This window comes from Rutidosis leptorrhynchoides, chromosome 1, assembly GCF_046630445.1.
Source record: "Rutidosis leptorrhynchoides isolate AG116_Rl617_1_P2 chromosome 1, CSIRO_AGI_Rlap_v1, whole genome shotgun sequence".
Classification (NCBI taxonomy): Eukaryota; Viridiplantae; Streptophyta; class Magnoliopsida; order Asterales; family Asteraceae; genus Rutidosis; species Rutidosis leptorrhynchoides.
In genome coordinates this window covers 699,948,090-699,969,132 of record NC_092333.1, presented here as the reverse complement: position 1 = coordinate 699,969,132, position 21,043 = coordinate 699,948,090, and positions in this window count along the sequence as shown.

The window sequence follows — 21,043 nt, the reverse complement described above, 5'->3', positions numbered from 1 at the left end:
TGGAGGGATATGTAGTGTACACAGAACATGATTTTTTTTTATCAATGTGGTAAATGAACTAAACAGTCTTCTCTAAGTTTTGGTGCTGGTGGATAATGCTGTGGACGGTTAGTGTTGTGGTAATCAATCTTTGTGTTCCTGCAAGTTGATATACATGTTTGCAATATGGGTCGGGTCAACCATGTTAGTAAATGGGCTCAGAATGTTTTTGAGTTGAAACGGGCCACGTAATCTTCATTTGAATCATGTACTCTGGGAGCTTTTCCCTGCAAAGCACATATTGAGGACCTAGAGGAGTAGAACTTGCAAGAAGGTACTTAAAGACATGGTCACATGGGCGATAGTTTGTTTTTATTTTATTGTAATGCTCACCCTTATTTGATTTTCTTATTTTTAAATGACTGTTCTGTTTCATTAGTTCTAGTTCAAATTGATATAATCCTACTGAAATTTGGAGTACAAAGAGTTTTTATTTGTCACCGAATGAAACCCGATGTAGTAAAATCTTATATCCCTGGTATTATCTCCAAAATCAATATGGTAACTCAAAATTGATTGTTCGATCACTAGCAAACATATGTTTCATCTACATAAGCTCTGTTAACTTAGAACAAGTTGGAACTTGTTCTGTTATAATTTTGATGTGGGTTTTGTTGTTGATTTCCCAAAATCCGAATAGAATTGACGCTTATGATATGTGGGTTATACAGTGGCATGTAAAAAAACTTGGCTTTTAGAATAACGTCCCTAGTGGGTTTTAATTTCTCTTGTGGGTCTCGATGTTGCTTTTTCAAAATCTATCTTAATTTGACGTTTCGATATGGATTTATGCCATGGCTTATAAAAGACGTCTTCCGTGATTTCAATGTTGTTTTCTCAAAATCCGTGTGAAGTTGACGGTTTTGATATGTGTTGGTTTATCGTTTCGACATTATTTTATATTGTTGCTTGTTAAAATAGTTACTTACGGGTTTTGATGTCGTTTGCCCAAGTCTTAGTATAAGAATTGCTGGTTTCTATATGTGACTTTTTTTATGCCGTGGATTGCAAAAAAAAGTCCCTTTGTGGGTTTCTTACTTTCAACCATGGATAATACTCTCTCTTAAAACAAGTCTCTTATTAGTTTACCAAAATCTGTTTAGAATTGACAGTTTTGATATGGGTTCCATGCATTTGTCAAAATAAGCCTCTTATGAGTTTCAAATGTGATGTTGATTTAGCTATTAGAATTGGGTTATTTTTTTTAAATAAAAAAAAAAAAAAAAAAATAGGTGAAAAGGACATAACTGGATGGCATTTTTATTATGCAATGGTTCACGTTTGCAACCATGACGGGTATCTATTAGTCTACTTGAATAGAAATTTAAATGATATCATACACCGAATCAAGTAGGTTAACAAGCTAGAGCGAGTGTGCTCTCATGTTGAAATATAACTAGAGAGATATTTGATGGGAGCCTGGAGAATCTCTTTTGTGGAAGTTAAAAACTGAGGCCTTTTTTTATAGTTCATATATTTTTTAATTTATACGAGAAAGTAGCTGTTGAAACGTGGGGCTGTAAACTGGTGGGACCTTACAGAGTTACAGGTGAACCTATTGATGAAATATATGGTTAAACTGTAGGAATATGATTGGTGAAATTTGAATTGGTAGCTCTAAATCTTGCAGAAATCAGATCATTAGGCGCTCAAGATTCTTGCCATGTATACCTCTAGCAGCTGCAACAATAGACACTTGGCTTTGTTAAAATACAATGCAAATTTAGAATAATATGGAATTAGTATATGTATATGGGTAAAATATCTAGATATTAATATGTATATGAAAAACATCTAGATATTAAAATGTAAAGAAAAATCTAGATATTTATGTGTGTAAGAAATATCTAGATATTTATATGTATAAAAATATCTAGATATTTATATATATCCATGGAAATATCTAGTTTCTAGAAACTTCCATGGAGTAGTATAAATAAGTGTGAGGATTTCATTTGTAGAGTGTGAAGTAAGTTGTGAGAGTTGTGAGTAAGAGTGAAATAAGAAGTGAGTTGTGAAGAAGAGAAGAAGAGTGTGAGTTAGCGAAAGTAGAGAAGAGAAAGCTTGTAAGTAATATTGTAATTGTAATTTAATATAAGTGTTTTTGTTAAGTTTCCCGATCAAACCTTAGTTTATGTTTAAGTTCTTAGTGCACTTTTGTTGTTCTTATTATATGGCCGGCTCTGCCGCCTAAGTAATACATGGTCGGTTATACCGCCTAAAGATATATGGTCGACACTGTCGCCTAAGTACATTGTGCACTAAGGATTTATAAAATTAAAGGCTAAACAACGCCAAAGTGTTGGTGTAGTGAGTCTTGTATAGTCTAGATCAGATAGTGGGTGTGTTGGGCTCGTCGAAGCTTCCAACAATTGGTATCAGAGCGGGTCGTTCGGGACCATTTCTAGTGGAGGAAATCGGTAAACGTTGGACGTTTACATCGACTTGTTTTCACCAAGGCTCTAAGGGAGATTCTGTCGGAGCACAGTTAGGAACTGTGAAAGCTCATCGGTCAGGGACCAAGCTTATTGGACGTTGGACGTCATGATGACAGATCTTGCAAGTACGAGCAGTGGAATCAAGAGTCTCAATAACCACAACTATGGTTATTGGCGGACTTGTATAGAATCCTACCTACAAGGACAGGATTTATGGGAAATAGTTGCTGGTAGTGACACAATGCCTCCACCGAAAGAAAATGCCGAAGCCTTGAGAAAATGGAACATTAAGGCCGGAAATGCTTTATTTATACTGAAGACTACAATCGAGGAGGATCTATTGGAGCACATCCGTGACGAGAAAACACCGAAGGCAGCTTGGGAAACTTTTGACAAGTTATTTTCAAAGAAGAATGAAGCACGACTCCAGGTCTTGGAAAATGAGCTTGCAGGTATCTCACAAGGAAGTTTGTCTATTTCCCAGTATTTTACCAAGGTGAAATCTATTTGCCGTGAGATATCTCAGCTTGCTCCTGAAGAGAAAGTGAGTGATGCAAGGATGAAGAGAATTATCATCCATGGCTTAAGATCCGAGTATAATGGATTTATAGCCGCTGTGAGAGGATGGCCTACTCAACCATCATTAATAGAGCTGGAGAATTTATTGGCTAACCAAGAGGCATTAGCCAAGCAGATGAATGAAGTGAGCATAAAAGGAGAAGAAGAAGCACTCTTCACCAATAAGAAGAAAGCTATGTCTCGAAGACAAGAGGAGATGAAAGAAAGTAAGACATATGGGTGGAAGGGTCACCCAAAATCAAAAGGCAACGCTTCAGGGGGAGCTCAACAAGGAAGAAGAGATCATCGCCAACAATACGGGGAAAATGATAAGAGAAAGAATGGTGAATGCTTCAATTGTGGCAAGAAGGGTCATTTTGCTCGAGATTGTAGATTCCCCAGAAGGCGACGAAGGAAATGTTGTAGTGACCCGAACTTTTCCATGTTTATATATATTAATTGAGATTGATATTTACATAATTAAATGTTTCCAACATGTTAAGCAATCAAACTTGTTAAGACTTGATTAATTGAAATATGTTTCATATAGACAATTGACCACCCAAGTTGACCGGTGATTCACGAACGTTAAAACTTGTAAAAACTATATGATGACATATATATGGATATATATATAGTTAACATGATACTATGATAAGTAAACATATCATTAAGTATATTAACAATGAACTACATATGTAAAAACAAGACTACTAACTTAATGATTTTTTAAACGAGACATATATGTAACGATTATCGTTGTAAAGACATTTAATGTATATATATCATATTAAGAGATATTCATACATGATAATATCATAATAATATAATAATTTAAAATCTCATTTGATATTATAAACATTGGGTTAACAACATTTAACAAGATCGTTAACCTAAAGGTTTCAAAACAACACTTACATGTAACGACTAACGATGACTTAACGACTCAGTTAAAATGTATATACATGTAGTGTTTTAATATGTATTTATACACTTTTGAAAGACTTCAATACACTTATCAAAATACTTCTACTTAACAAAAATGCTTACAATTACATCCTCATTCAGTTTCATCAACAATTCTACTCGTATGCACCGGTATTCGTACTCGTACAATACACAGCTTTTAGATGTATGTACTATTGGTATATACACTCCAATGATCAGCTCTTAGCAGCCCATGTGAGTCACCTAACACATGTGAGAACCATCATTTGGCAACTAGCATGAAATATCTCATAAAATTACAAAAATATGAGTAATCATTCATGACTTATTTACATGAAAACAAAATTACATATCCTTTATATCTAGTCCATACACCAACGACCAAAAACACCTACAAACACTTTCATTCTTCAATTTTCTTCATCTAATTGATCTCTCTCAAGTTCTATCTTCAAGTTCTAAGTGTTCTTCATAAATTCTACAAATTCTAGTTACATAAAATCAAGAATACTTTCAAGTTTGCTAGCTCACTTCCAATCTTGTAAGGTGATCATCCAACCTCAAGAAATCTTTGTTTCTTACAGTAGGTTATCATTATAATACAAGGTAATAATCATATTCAAACTTTGGTTCAATTTCTATAACTATAACAATCTTATTTCAAGTGATGATCTTACTTGAACTTGTTTTCGTGTCATGATTCTGCTTCAAGAACTTCGAGCCATCCAAGGATCCGTTGAAGCTAGATCCATTTTTCTATTTTCCAGTAGGTTTATCCAAGGAACTTAAGGTAGTAATGATGTTCATAACATCATTCGATTCATACATATAAAGCTATCTTATTCGAAGGTTTAAACTTGTAATCACTAGAACATAGTTTAGTTAATTCTAAACTTGTTCGCAAACAAAAGTTAATTATTCTAACTTGACTTTTAAAATCAACTAAACACATGTTCTATATCTATATGATATGCTAACTTAATGATTTAAAACCTGGAAACACGAAAAACACCGTAAAACCGGATTTACGCCGTCGTAGTAACACCGCGGGCTGTTTTGGGTTAGTTAATTAAAAACTATGATAAACTTTGATTTAAAAGTTGTTATTCTGAGAAAATGATTTTTATTATGAACATGAAACTATATCCAAAAATTATGGTTAAACTCAAAGTGGAAGTATGTTTTCTAAAATGGTCATCTAGACGTCGTTCTTTCGACTGAAATGACTACCTTTACAAAAATGACTTGTAACTTATTTTTCCGACTATAAACCTATACTTTTTCTGTTTAGATTCATAAAATAGAGTTCAATATGAAACCATAGCAATTTGATTCACTCAAAACGGATTTAAAATGAAGAAGTTATGGGTAAAACAAGATTGGATAATTTTTCTCATTTTAGCTACGTGAAAATTGGTAACAAATCTATTCCAACCATAACTTAATCAACTTATATTGTATATTATGTAATCTTGAGATACCATAGACACGTATACAATGTTTCGACCTATCATGTCGACACATCTATATATATTTCGGAACAACCATAGACACTCTATATGTGAATGTTGGAGTTAGCTATACAGGGTTGAGGTTGATTCCAAAATATATATAGTTTGAGTTGTGATCAATACTGAGATACGTATACACTGGGTCGTGGATTGATTCAAGATAATATTTATCGATTTATTTCTGTACATCTAACTGTGGACAACTAGTTGTAGGTTACTAACGAGGACAGCTGACTTAATAAACTTAAAACATCAAAATATATTAAAAGTGTTGTAAATATATTTTGAACATACTTTGATATATATGTATATATTGTTATAGGTTCGTGAATCAACCAGTGGCCAAGTCTTACTTCCCGACGAAGTAAAAATCTGTGAAAGTGAGTTATAGTCCCACTTTTAAAATCTAATATTTTTGGGATGAGAATACATGCAGGTTTTATAAATGATTTACAAAATAGACACAAGTACGTGAAACTACATTCTATGGTTGAATTATCGAAATCGAATATGCCCCTTTTTATTAAGTCTGGTAATCTAAGAATTAGGGAACAGACACCCTAATTGACGCGAATCATAAAGATAGATCTATTGGGCCTAACAAACCCCATCCAAAGTACCGGATGCTTTAGTACTTCGAAATTTATATCATATCCGAAGGGTGTCCCGGAATGATGGGGATATTCTTATATATGCATCTTGTTAATGTCGGTTACCAGGTGTTCACCATATGAATGATTTTTATCTCTATGTATGGGATGTGTATTGAAATATGAAATCTTGTGGTCTATTATTATGATTTGATATATATAGGTTAAACCTATAACTCACCAACATTTTTGTTGACGTTTTAAGCATGTTTATTCTCAGGTGATTATTAAGAGCTTCCGCTGTCGCATACTTAATTAAGGACGAGATTTGGAGTCCATGCTTGTATGATATTGTGTAAAAACTGCATTCAAGAAACTTATTTTGTTGTAACATATTTGTATTGTAAACCATTATGTAATGGTCGTGTGTAAACATGATATTTTAGATTATCATTTTTTGATAATCTACGTAAAGCTTTTTAAACCTTTATTGATGAAATAAAGGTTATGGTTTGTTTTAAAATGAATGCAGTCTTTGAAAAACGTCTCATATAGAGGTCAAAACCTCGTAACGAAATCAATTAATATGGAACGTTTTTAATCAATAAGAACGGGACATTTCAGTTGGTATCAGAGCGTTGGTCTTAGAGAACCAGAATTTTGCATTAGTGTGTCTTATCGAGTTTGTTAGGATGCATTAGTGAGTCTGGACTTCGACCGTGTTTACTTGAAAAATGATTGCTTAACAAATTTTGTTGGAAACTATATATTTTTTTACATGTGAATATTATGTGATATATTAATCTCTTAACGCGTTTGATATTATGTGATAGATGTCTACCTCTAGAACAAGTCCCATTGACTCACCTAATAATAATGAAGAGTTAAATGTAAATTGGAATGATTCGTGGACTGATTCACAAGTTTCCGAAGAGGAACCGGAAGAAGAGTCGGAACCGGAAGAATAATCGGAACCGGAAGAAGAATCGGAACCGGATGAAGAAATAGAACCGGTGGGGGAAATAATAAAACGGTTAAGTAAAAGAAAATCCTCAACCAACCGACCTAGGTTAATTATGGTCAATGGTGTTTCCGCCAAGGAAGCAAAATATTGGGAGGATTACCAATTCTCCAATGAATCGGATTCCGACGAGAATTCTGATGATGTTATAGAAATTACCCCAACTGAATTTAAAAAGGCAAAAGAAAATAATAAGGGAAAGGGCATAAAAATAGAGAAATCTAATTCCAACCCCGATGAACTTTATATGTATCGTCAACCCCCGAAGTCCTTAAGTTGTAACAATGACCCGGGAACCTCTAAACCACCAGGTTTTTCTAAACCAATGTGGAAAACGACGGCTCGTATTAGGGGAACATCATATATCCCTAGAAACTTGGCAAAACGAACCAAAATCGAAGAAGAAGAAACAAGCGAGTCGGAATAAGATAGTTGTATTCGTATGGTGTAATATATGTAATATAGTGTGCTTATGCTTTATGATATATGTAAAAATTGCTTGTATTAATAAGTATTTTTTTATGAATCTAACTCTTGTCTATTTTACAGTATAAAAACACAAAATGGATAGACAACCCAATATTTTAAGAGACCTACCCGGAGACATGATTGATGAAATCTTGTCTAGAGTCGGTCAGAATTCTTCGGCACAACTATTTAAGGCGAGATCAGTTTGTAAGACATTCGAAGAACGTTCCAAGAATGCCTTGGTTTATAAAAGGCTTTCGTTCGAAAGATGGGGGATATCACATTGGGAAATTCATAAGTTACGATGTGTTTACTTTGACGCATATATTGCGGGGAACCCAAATGCTATTTTACGCAATGGGTTAAGAAATTATTTTGACTCAATATATCCGAATATTGGACTTCGTGATTTAGAAAAAGCGGCTAACATGCAACATAAAGAAGCATGTTATGCTTACGGATTAGTAATGTTCGCTTATCACCAAAGTGAGAACAAGAACATCGGGCTACAACTATTAAACAAAACGTTCCCACAAGTGACGGAGTCGGTAATTGGGGTAAGAAATGAGGTTTTTAGATTGTTACGGGACTGTTGGACATTACGTAACCCTCATCCCTTTGACGACGTTACAACACGCTGTCTTATCAACGGCCATAATGGTTATGTTCCACAAGACCAAGGATGGGAAGTAATCCTAGTAAAACCAGAATGCATGACTTGTTTCTGGACGTATGAATTACGTGTCTTTATTGCCTTTGCTGAACGACTTGTGTACTAGCTAGAATTATCTTCACAACCATCTTGTATCAAATTTATGGTGTGCTATATTTCATGCTATATGTAAAATAAGCGGTATTGTAAGTTTGTAAAATATTGTGTAAAAGTTTGAACGCGAAATATTATTATAATCAGTTTTTCATATAGAATTGTAGTAGTTGAATTGTATATTAGCTACTAAGTATGAACTTAACGGGTAGGTACTACCCGAATTTAAACTTATAAAACGCTAATATGAAGAAAAAGCTTTTATAAATGAGTTCATATTATGCTACAAAATACTATTAACTACTCTTAATATTCTGTATGATTAACTTGTTCCATTTGACTATTTTGAAGGAAATGGCACCGACTACTCGACACACCGTGAATATGAATGAAGAGGAATTCCGTACTTTTCTAGCTTCAAACATAGCCGCAGTACAAGCTGCGCTACATACCAACAATAACCTTGGATCTAGCAGTACAGGAAATCGTGTAGGATGCACCTACAAAGAATTCACTGCCTGCAAACCTTTGGAATTTGATGGAACCGAAGGACCGATCGGATTGAAACGATGGACCGAGAAGGTCGAATCGGTGTTTGCCATAAGTAAGTGTACTGAAGAGGACAAAGTGAAGTACGCTACGCATACCTTCACAGGTTCTGCGTTAACATGGTGGTATACCTATCTAGAGCAAGTGGGACAAGACGATGCGTACGCACTACCGTGGTCAGCATTCAAGCACTTGATGAACGAGAAGTACCGTCCCAGAACCGAGGTCAATAAGCTCAAGACAGAACTTAGAGGGTTACGAACCCAAGGATTTGATATTACCACATATGAAAGACGATTCACAGAATTGTGCCTATTGTGTCCGGGAGCATTCGAAGATGAGGAAGAGAAGATCGACGCGTTTGTGAAAGGATTACCGGAAAGAATCCAAGAAGATATAAGTTCACACGAGCCCGCCTCCATACAACAGGCATGTAGAATGGCTCACAAACTAGTGAACCAGATTGAAGAAAGAATTAAAGAACAGACTGCTGAAGAGGCCAATGTGAAGCAAGTCAAAAGAAAGTGGGAGGAAAACGGTGATAAGAATCACCAATACAACAACAATAGCAATTACAACAATAATCGCAACAATTATCCCAACAATCGCAACATCAATCGCAACTACAACAAACGGCCCAACAACAACAACAACAACAACAACAACAACAACAACAACAACAACAACAACAACAACTACAACAATTATCCCAATAACAATAATAACCGCAACAACAACAACAACCAGAAGCAGCTATGCCAAAGGTGTGAAAAGTATCACTCGGGGTTCTGCACCAAATTTTGCAACAAGTGTAAAAGAAATGGTCATAGCGCGGAGAAGTGTGAGGTCTACGGACCAGGGGTTAATAGAACGAAAGGAACAAATGGTGTCGGAACGAGTAATGGCGGAGCAAGTAGTGTCGGAGCAAGTTATGCCAATGTAGTTTGTTATAAATGTGGAAAACAGGGCCACATTATTAGAAATTGCCCGAACCAGGAGAACACGAATGGACAAGGCCGCGGAAGAGTTTTCAATATTAATGCGGCAGAGGCACAGGAAGACCCGGAGCTTGTTACGGGTAGGTTTCTTATTGACAATAAATCTGCTTACGTTTTATTTGATTCGGGTGCGGATAGAAGCTATATGAGTAGAGATTTTTGTGCTAAATTAAGTTGTCCATTGACGCCTTTGGATAGTAAATTTTTACTCGAATTAGCAAATGGTAAATTAATTTCAGCAGATAATATATGTCAGAATCGAGAAATTAAACTGGTTAGCGAAACATTTAAGATTGATTTGATACCAGTAGAGTTAGGGAGTTTTGATGTGATAATCGGTATGGACTGGTTGAAAGAAGTGAAAGCAGAGATCGTTTGTTACAAAAATGCAATTCGCATTATACGAGAAAAAGGAAAACCCTTAATGGTGTACGGAGAAAAGGGCAACACGAAGCTACATCTTATTAGTAATTTGAAGGCACAAAAACTAATAAGAAAAGGTTGCTATGCTATTCTAGCACACGTCGAGAAAGTACAAACTGAAGAAAAGAGCATCAATGATGTTCCCATTGCAAAAGAATTTCCCGATGTATTTCCGAAAGAATTACCGGGATTACCCCCACATCGATCCGTTGAATTTCAAATAGATCTTGTACCAGGAGCTGCACCAATAGCTCGTGCTCCTTACAGACTCGCACCCAGCGAGATGAAAGAACTGCAAAGCCAATTACATGAACTTTTAGAGCGTGGTTTCATTCAACCAAGCACATCACCGTGGGGAGCTCCTGTTTTGTTTGTCAAGAAGAAAGATGGTACATTCAGGTTGTGTATCGACTACCGAGAGTTGAACAAACTTACCATCAAGAACCGCTACCCACTACCGAGAATCGACGACTTATTTGATCAACTACAAGGCTCGTCTGTTTATTCAAAGATTGACTTACGTTCCGGGTATCATCAAATGCGGGTGAAAGAAGATGATATTCCAAAGACTGCTTTTAGAACACGTTACGGTCATTACGAGTTTATGGTCATGCCGTTTGGTTTAACTAATGCACCAGCTGTGTTCATGGACCTTATGAACCGAGTGTGTGGACCATACCTTGACAAGTTTGTCATTGTTTTCATTGATGACATACTTATTTACTCAAAGAATGACCAAGAACACGGTGAACATTTGAGAAAGGTGTTAGAAGTATTGAGGAAGGAAGAATTGTACGCTAAGTTTTCAAAATGTGCATTTTGGTTGGAAGAAGTTCAATTCCTCGGTCACATAGTGAACAAAGAAGGTATTAAGGTGGATCCGGCAAAGATAGAAACTGTTGAAAAGTGGGAAACCCCGAAAACTCCGAAACACATACGCCAGTTTTTAGGACTAGCTGGTTACTACAGAAGGTTCATCCAAGACTTTTCCAGAATAGCAAAACCCTTGACTGCATTAACGCATAAAGGGAAGAAATTTGAATGGAATGATGAACAAGAGAAAGCGTTTCAGTTATTGAAGAAAAAGCTAACTACGGCACCTATATTGTCATTGCCTGAAGGGAATGATGATTTTGTGATTTATTGTGACGCATCAAAGCAAGGTCTCGGTTGTGTATTAATGCAACGAACGAAGGTGATTGCTTATGCGTCTAGACAATTGAAGATTCACGAACAAAATTATACGACGCATGATTTGGAATTAGGCGCGGTTGTTTTTGCATTAAAGACTTGGAGGCACTACTTATATGGGGTCAAAAGTATTATATATACCGACCACAAAAGTCTTCAACACATATTTAATCAGAAACAACTGAATATGAGGCAGCGTAGGTGGATTGAATTGTTGAATGATTACGACTTTGAGATTCGTTACCACCCTGGGAAGGCAAATGTGGTAGCCGATGCCTTGAGCAGGAAGGACAGAGAACCCATTCGAGTAAAATCTATGAATATAATGATTCATAATAACCTTACTACTCAAATAAAGGAGACGCAACAAGGAGTTTTAAAAGAGGGAAATTTAAAGGATGAAATACCCAAAGGATCGAAGAAGCATCTTAATATTCGGGAAGACGGAACCCGGTATAGGGCTGAAAGGATTTGGGTACCAAAATTTGGAGATATGAGAGAAATGGTACTTAGAGAAGCTCATAAAACTAGATACTCAATACATCCTGGAAAGGGGAAGATGTACAAGGATCTCAAGAAACATTTTTGGTGACCGGGTATGAAAGCCGATGTTGCTAAATATGTAGGAGAATGTTTGACGTGTTCTAAGGTCAAAGCTGAGCATCAGAAACCATCAGGTCTACTTCAACAACCCGAAATCCCGGAATGGAAATGGGAAAACATTACCATGGATTTCATCACTAAATTGCCAAGGACTGCAAGTGGTTTTGATACTATTTGGGTAATAGTTGATCGTCTCACCAAATAAGCACACTTCCTGCCAATAAGAGAAGATGACAAGATGGAGAAGTTAGCACGACTGTATTTGAAGGAAGTCGTCTCCAGACATGGAATACCAATCTCTATTATCTCTGATAGGGATGGCAGATTTATTTCAAGATTCTGGCAGACATTACAGCAAGCATTAGGAACTCGTCTAGACATGAGTACTACCTATCATCCACAAACTGATGGGCAGAACGAAAGGACGATACAAACGCTTGAAAACATGCTACGAGCATGTGTTATTGATTTCGGAAACAGTTGGGATCGACATCTACCGTTAGAATTTTCCTACAACAACAGCTACCATTCAAGCATTGAGATGACGCCGTTTGAAGCACTTTATGGTAGAAAGTGCAGGTCTCCGATTTGTTGGAGTGAAGTGGGGGATAGACAGATTACGGGTCTGGAGATTATACAAGAAACTACCGAGAAGATCATCCAAATTCAACAACGGTTAAAAATCGCCCAAAGTCGACAAAAGAGCTACGCTAACATTAAAAGAAAAGATATAGAATTTGAAATTGGAGAGATGGTCATGCTTAAAGTTGCACCTTGGAAAGACGTTGTTCGATTTGGTAAACGATGGAAATTAAATCCAAGGTATATTGGACCATTCAAGATTATTGATCGTGTCGGACCAGTAGCTTACCGACTTGAGTTACCTCAATAACTCGCGGCTGTACATAACACTTTCCACGTCTCGAATTTGAAGAAATGTTTTGCTAAAGAAGATCTCACTATTCCGTTAGATGAAATCCAAATCAACGAAAAACTTCAATTCATCGAAGAACCCGTCGAAATAATGGATCGTGAGGTTAAAAGACTTAAGCAAAACAAGATACCAATTGTTAAGGTTCGATGGAATGCTCGTAGAGGACCCGAGTTCACCTGGGAGCGTGAAGATCAGATGAAGAAGAAATACCCGCATCTATTTCCAGAAGATTCGTCAACACCTTCAACAGCTTAAAATTTCGGGACGAAATTTATTTAACGGATAGGTACTGTAGTGACCCGAACTTTTCCATGTTTATATATATCAATTGAGATTGATATTTACATGATTAAATGTTTCCAACATGTTAAGCAATCAAACTTGTTAAGACTTGATTAATTGAAATATGTTTCATATAGACAATTGACCACCCAAGTTGACCGGTGATTCACGAACGTTAAAACTTGTAAAAACTATATGATGACATATATATGGATATATATATAGTTAACATGATACTATGATAAGTAAACATATCATTAAGTATATTAACAATGAACTACATATGTAAAAACAAGACTACTAACTTAATGATTTTTTAAACGAGACATATATGTAACGATTATCGTTGTAAAGACATTTAATATATATATATATATATATATATATATATATATATATATATATATATATATATATCATATTAAGAGATATTCATACATGATAATATCATGATAATATAATAATTTAAAATCTCATTTGATATTATAAACATTGGGTTAACAACATTTAACAAGATCGTTAACCTAAAGGTTTCAAAACAACACTTACATGTAACGACTAACGATGACTTAACGACTCAGTTAAAATGTATATACATGTAGTGTTTTAATATGTATTTATACACTTTTGAAAGACTTCAATACACTTATCAAAATACTTCTACTTAACAAAAATGCTTACAATTACATCCTCGTTCAGTTTCATCAACAATTCTACTCGTATGCACCCGTATTCGTACTCGTACAATACACAGCTTTTAGATGTATGTACTATTGGTATATACACTCCAATGATCAGCTTTTAGCAGCCCATGTGAGTCACCTAACACATGTGGGAACTATCATTTGGCAACTAGCATGAAATATCTCATAAAATTACAAAAATATGAGTAATCATTCATGACTTATTTACATGAAAACAAAATTACATATCCTTTATATCTAATCCATACACCAACAACCAAAAACACCTACAAACACTTTCATTCTTCAATTTTCTTCATCTAATTGATCTCTCTCAAGTTCTATCTTCAAGTTCTAAGTGTTCTTCATAAATTCTACAAATTCTAGTTACATAAAATCAAGAATACTTTCAAGTTTGCTAGCTCACTTCCAATCTTGTAAGGTGATCATCCAACCTCAAGAAATCTTTGTTTCTTACAGTAGGTTATCATTCTAATACAAGGTAATAATCATATTCAAACTTTGGTTCAATTTCTATAACTATAACAATCTTATTTCAAGTGATGATCTTACTTGAACTTGTTTTCGTGTCATGATTCTGCTTCAAGAACTTCGAGCCATCCAAGGATCCGTTGAAGCTAGATCCATTTTTCTCTTTTCCAGTAGGTTTATCCAAGGAACTTAAGGTAGTAATGATGTTCATAACATCATTCGATTCATACATATAAAGCTATCTTATTCGAAGGTTTAAACTTGTAATCACTAGAACATAGTTTAGTTAATTCTAAACTTGTTCGCAAACAAAAGTTAATCCTTCTAACTTGACTTTTAAAATCAACTAAACATATGTTCTATATCTATATGATATGCTAACTTAATGATTTAAAACCTGGAAACACGAAAAACACCGTAAAACCGGATTTACGCCGTCGTAGTAACACCGCGGGCTGTTTTGGGTTAGTTAATTAAAAACTATGATAAACTTTGATTTAAAAGTTGTTATTCTGAGAAAATGATTTTTATTATGAACATGAAACTATATCCAAAAATTATGGTTAAACTCAAAGTGGAAGTATGTTTTCTAAAATGGTCATCTAGACGTCGTTCTTTCGACTGAAATGACTACCTTTACAAAAATGACTTGTAACTTATTTTTCCGACTATAAACCTATAATTTTTCTGTTTAGATTCATAAAATAGAGTTCAATATGAAACCATAGCAATTTGATTCACTCAAAACGGATTTAAAATGAAGAAGTTATGGGTAAAACAAGATTGGATAATTTTTCTCATTTTAGCTACGTGAAAATTGGTAACAAATCTATTCCAACCATAACTTAATCAACTTGTATTGTATATTATGTAATCTTGAGATACCATAGACACGTATACAATGTTTCGACCTATCATGTCGACACATCTATATATATTTCGGAACAACCATAGACACTCTATATGTGAATGTTGGAGTTAGCTATACAGGGTTGAGGTTGATTCCAAAATATATATAGTTTGAGTTGTGATCAATACTGAGATACGTATACACTGGGTCGTGGATTGATTCAAGATAATATTTATCGATTTATTTCTGTACATCTAACTGTGGATAACTAGTTGTAGGTTACTAACGAGGACAGCTGACTTAATAAACTTAAAACATCAAAATATATTAAAAGTGTTGTAAATATATTTTGAACATACTTTGATATATATGTATATATTGTTATAGGTTCGTGAATCAACCAGTGGCCAAGTCTTACTTCCTGACGAAGTAAAAATCTGTGAAAGTGAGTTATAGTCCCACTTTTAAAATCTAATATTTTTGGGATGAGAATACATGCAGGTTTTATAAATGATTTACAAAATAGACACAAGTACGTGAAACTACATTCTATGGTTGAATTATCGAAATCGAATATGCCCCTTTTTATTAAATCTGGTAATCTAAGAATTAGGGAACATACACCCTAATTGACGCGAATCCTAAAGATAGATCTATTGGGCCTAACAAACCCCATCCAAAGTACCGGATGCTTTAGTACTTCGAAATTTATATCATATCCGAAGGGTGTCCCGGAATGATGGGGATATTCTTATATATGCATCTTGTTAATGTCGGTTACCAGGTGTTCACCATATGAATGATTTTTATCTCTATGTATGGGATGTGTATTGAAATATGAAATCTTGTGGTCTATTATTATGATTTGATATATATAGGTTAAACCTATAACTCACCAACATTTTTGTTGACGTTTTAAGCATGTTTATTCTCAGGTGATTATTAAGAGCTTCCGCTGTCGCATACTTAAATAAGGACGAGATTTGGAGTCCATGCTTGTATGATATTGTGTAAAAACTGCATTCAAGAAACTTATTTTGTTGTAACATATTTGTATTGTAAACCATTATGTAATGGTCGTGTGTAAACAGGATATTTTAGATTATCATTTTTTGATAATCTACGTAAAGCTTTTTAAACCTTTATTGATGAAATAAAGGTTATGGTTTGTTTTAAAATGAATGCAGTCTTTGAAAAACGTCTCATATAGAGGTCAAAACCTCGCAACGAAATCAATTAATATGGAACGTTTTTAATCAATAAGAACGGGACATTTCAAATGTGTCCGCCGCAAGAGATGAGAAGAAAGAGGTCACATTCGAAGCAACCATTAATGGGGAAACATGGGATGCAGAAGCTGGACTCTCTGTTGAAGCTGACATAGATGATCAAGCTCTTACAACAACTTTAAAGTCAAAAATAAACTACAAAGATGATTGGATCATCGATTCTGGGTGCTCAAATCATATGACCAACGATGGGATGAAGCTGCAAGAAATGGAGGATTACAAAGGAAAGAGAGTCGTGTTGACAACCAACAATTCAAGGTTGTCTATTTCTTACATTGGAAAGACAATAATTCCAAGTGAAGGCGACTCTCATAAGCTCTAACTCGAGAAGGTGTATCTTGTCCCTGGCCTAAAGAAGAATTTACTGTCAGTACCACAATTGACAGCAGAAGGGAATTATGTGCTCTTTGGACCAGAAGATGTGTCTGTATTCAAGAGAGTGAAGGTGGTTGGCAATCCAATTATGCAAGGAAAAAGAATAGAGTCGGTCTATGTACTATCTGCTGAAACAACATATGTGGATAAGACTCGAAAGAATGAGAAGGCTGATCTGTGGCATGAACGTCTTGGGCATGTGGGATACAATAAGTTAAAGGAGATGATGGTGAAACGCATAGTAAATGGGCTTCCTCAAATTGATATCCGAACAGATACAATATGTGCTGGATGTCAATTTGGCAAAGCTCACCAATTGCCATTCAAGGAGTCAGCGCATCAGTCCAAGACACCACTAGAGCTAATACACTCAGATGTCTTCGGCCCAGTGAAACAAACATCACTTGGAGGTATGAAATATATGGTGACATTCATTGATGACTTCTCAAGATATGTATGGGTTTACTTCATGAAGGAGAAGTCGGAGACTTTTCTGAAGTTTAAAGAGTTCAAGAACAAGGTAGAAAGTGAGCTCAATACTAAGATTCGATGCTTACGCACAGATAATGGAGGAGAATATTTATCAACCGAGTTCAATATCTATCTTGAGAAGCACAAGATTAGAAGACAATTAACTTGTCCCAATACTCCACAGCAGAATGGAGTGGTGGAACACAAGAATCGTCACCTTGCCGAAACTTGTCGAAGTATGCTTCATGGTAAGAATGTACCAGGCAGATTTTGGGCCGAATGTATGAGGACGGCATCGTACGTGATTAACAGACTCCCACAAACAAAGTTGGGATATATTTCACCATATGAAAGATTATGGAAGATCAAACCAACCGTCAACCATCTCAAAGTTTTTGGATGTGTATGCTACGTCTTCGTGCCAGATCATCTACGAAGCAAATTTGAGAAGAAGGCAATTCGGTGCATTTTTATCGGTTATGATGAATCAAGAAAAGGATGGAGATGTTGTGATCCAAATACCAGAAAGTGTCATACTTTAAGAAATGTGGTATTTGATGAAGCTTCTTCATGGTGGTCACCTCAAAAGATAGAGGTTCCAGAATCTCATGGATTAGAAGAAGTTCCAAAAAAGAAAGAAGAACATAAAGAGCACATATCGGATCCAACTAAAGAAGGAGATGGATCGTACTCTAAGGAAACGAGTCCATGGAAAACTGGGGCACATCAATCTACATCCGAAGAGGTTCGTCCAAGCCAAATGGATGCCGAGGAGCATGTGCAAGAATTACGGAGATCAACAAGGCCGAGGAAACCTAATCCGAGGTATGCCAATGCTGCTCATGTGGATGAATCAATACCTATTGAGCCTTCCACTTATGAAGAAGCAGCACAAAGTCAAGAATGGCAGAAAGCGATGGAAGAAGAAATTAATGCACTAAAAGAAAACCAGACATGGAGTTTAGTTCCAAAGCCAAAAGATGTAAAACCAATATCTTGTAAGTGGGTTTACAAGGTGAAGACTCGATCAGATGGCTCCGTTGAAAGGTATAAAGCTCGACTTGTTGCTAGAGGTTTTTCTCAACAATATGGGCTAGATTATGAAGAAACGTTTAGTCCAGTGGCGAAGATCACAACAATTCGAGCTCTACTAGCTTTAGCCGCTAGCAAATCTTGGAAGTTGTGGCAGATGGATGTCAAGAACGCTTTCTTATATGGAGAACTTGACAAAGACATTTATATGGAGCAACCAAGAGGCTTTAAGAACAAGATCCATCCTGAGCATGTCTGCAAATTAAAGAAAGCACTATACGGTTTGAAGCAGGCTCCAAGAGCTTGGTACGGGAAGATTGGCGAGTTCTTAGTACAAAGTGGTTTCACAATTGCTCCTTCAGATTCTAGTTTATTTGTGAAACAAGATCGAGGAAAACTAGCCATAGTGCTAGTATATGTGGATGACTTAATCATCACGGGAGATCACTATGAGGAGATTCAAAGGACAAGAGAGAATCTGTCTATCAGATTTCATATGAAGGAGCTTGGAGAACTCAAACATTTTCTTGGACTCGAAATAGAGCAGAAAAGAGAAGGATTATTTCTGGGACAACAGAAATATGCGCGAGATCTGTTACAAAAGTACGGAATGCTTAATTGCAAACCTATCTCAACTCCGATGGATCCGAATACAAAACTACGAGCAGATGAAGGAAAATGTCTTCAAGATGTTACCATGTATCGAAAGATGGTCGGAAGTCTTATTTATCTCACAATAAGCCGGCCAGATATATCTTATGCAGTTGGAGTGGTTAGTCGATACATGAGCAATCCGAAGAAGCCTCACCTTGATGTTGTACGATGCATCTTAAGGTATGTTAAAGGCACTATTAACTTTGGTATTTTATACAAGAAAACAAAAGAATGTCACGTGACTGGATATTGTGACGCCGATTACGCTGGAGACTATGATACACGACGGTCAACAACTGGATACATGTTTAGTCTTGGATCGGGAGTAATATCATGGTACAGTAAGAGACAACCAACAGTATCCTTGTCAAGCACTGAAGCAGAATATCGATCGGCAGCATCAACAACACAAGAAATTATGTGGTTGAAGCAACTAATGGAAGATCTTCATCAATCAATAGATTATCAAGTAAAGCTTTTCTGCGATAACCTATCAGCTATTCGTCTAGCAGAAAATCCAGTCTTTCATGCGAGAACAAAACATATAGAAGTGCACTATCACTATGTTCGCGAGAAGGTCCTTGAAGGAGAGATCAAGATGATGCCAACAAAGACAGATGAACAGGTTGCAGATATATTCACCAAGAGCCTAAGTAAACCGAAGTTTACAAAATTCAGAGAAGCACTTGGAATGGTCTGCAAGACATCGTTGGAAGAAAATTTGCATTGAGGGGGAGTGTTAAAATACAATGCAAATTTAGAATAATATGGAATTAGTATATGTATATGGGTAAAATATCTAGATATTAATATGTATATGAAAAATATCTAGATATTAAAATGTAAAGAAAAATCTAGATATTTATGTGTGTAAGAAATATCTAGATATTTATATGTATAAAAATATCTAGATATTTATATATATCCATGGAAATATCTAGTTTCTAGAAACTTCCATGGAGTAGTATAAATAAGGGTGAGGATTTCATTTGTAGAGTGTGAAGTAAGTTGTGAGAGTTGTGAGTAAGAGTGAAATAAGAAGTGAGTTGTGAAGAAGAGAAGAAGAGTGTGAGTTAGCGAAAGTAGAGAAGAGAAAGCTTGTAAGTAATATTGTAATCGTAATTTAATATAAGTGTTTTTGTTAAGTTTCCCGATCAAGCCTTAGTTTATGTTTAAGTTCTTAGTGCACTTTTGTTGTTCTTATTATATGGTCGGCTCTGCCGCCTAAGTAATACATGGTCGGTTATACCGCCTAAAGATATATGGTCGACACTGTCGCCTAAGTACATTGTGCACTAAGGATTTATAAAATTAAAGGCTAAACAACACCAAAGTGTTGGTGTAGTGAGTCTTGTATAGTCTAGATCCTCTATAGTGGGTGTGTTGGGCTCGTCGAAGCTTCCAACAGGCTTCACATATTTCAGGTACTTATCTAATGGTTTATCAATTTGCATGAATCATTTATGGACCTAATAAAGGAAATTGGAAAGTATGCATGTTTTCATTTTCTGTTTTTGATCATTGTTCAAATATGCACCAGTATGTTTTTGGTCATTTCGCCTCGCATTGAACCTATTGAACGTTGGTTTCTCAAGAATTATAAATGAGGTATGTTTAATCTATTGATTCTGATAATGTTTCCTTAAAAGATTTGTTATCTCTATTTTCAAATTCAAGTATGTTTTTGAACGTAATGGTCATCTATAGTAGCTAAGAATATATTCTATATGTGTAGTATATGACACACTTAATGGTTGAATTGATATGAAAAGGTTTTTGTGTCTGAGCTTGACACTATCATGTATGGCTTGGAATGTATATATTGAAATTAAAATAGTCCATGTCAAAAGTATATTGAAATAATTCGAGGTATCAACT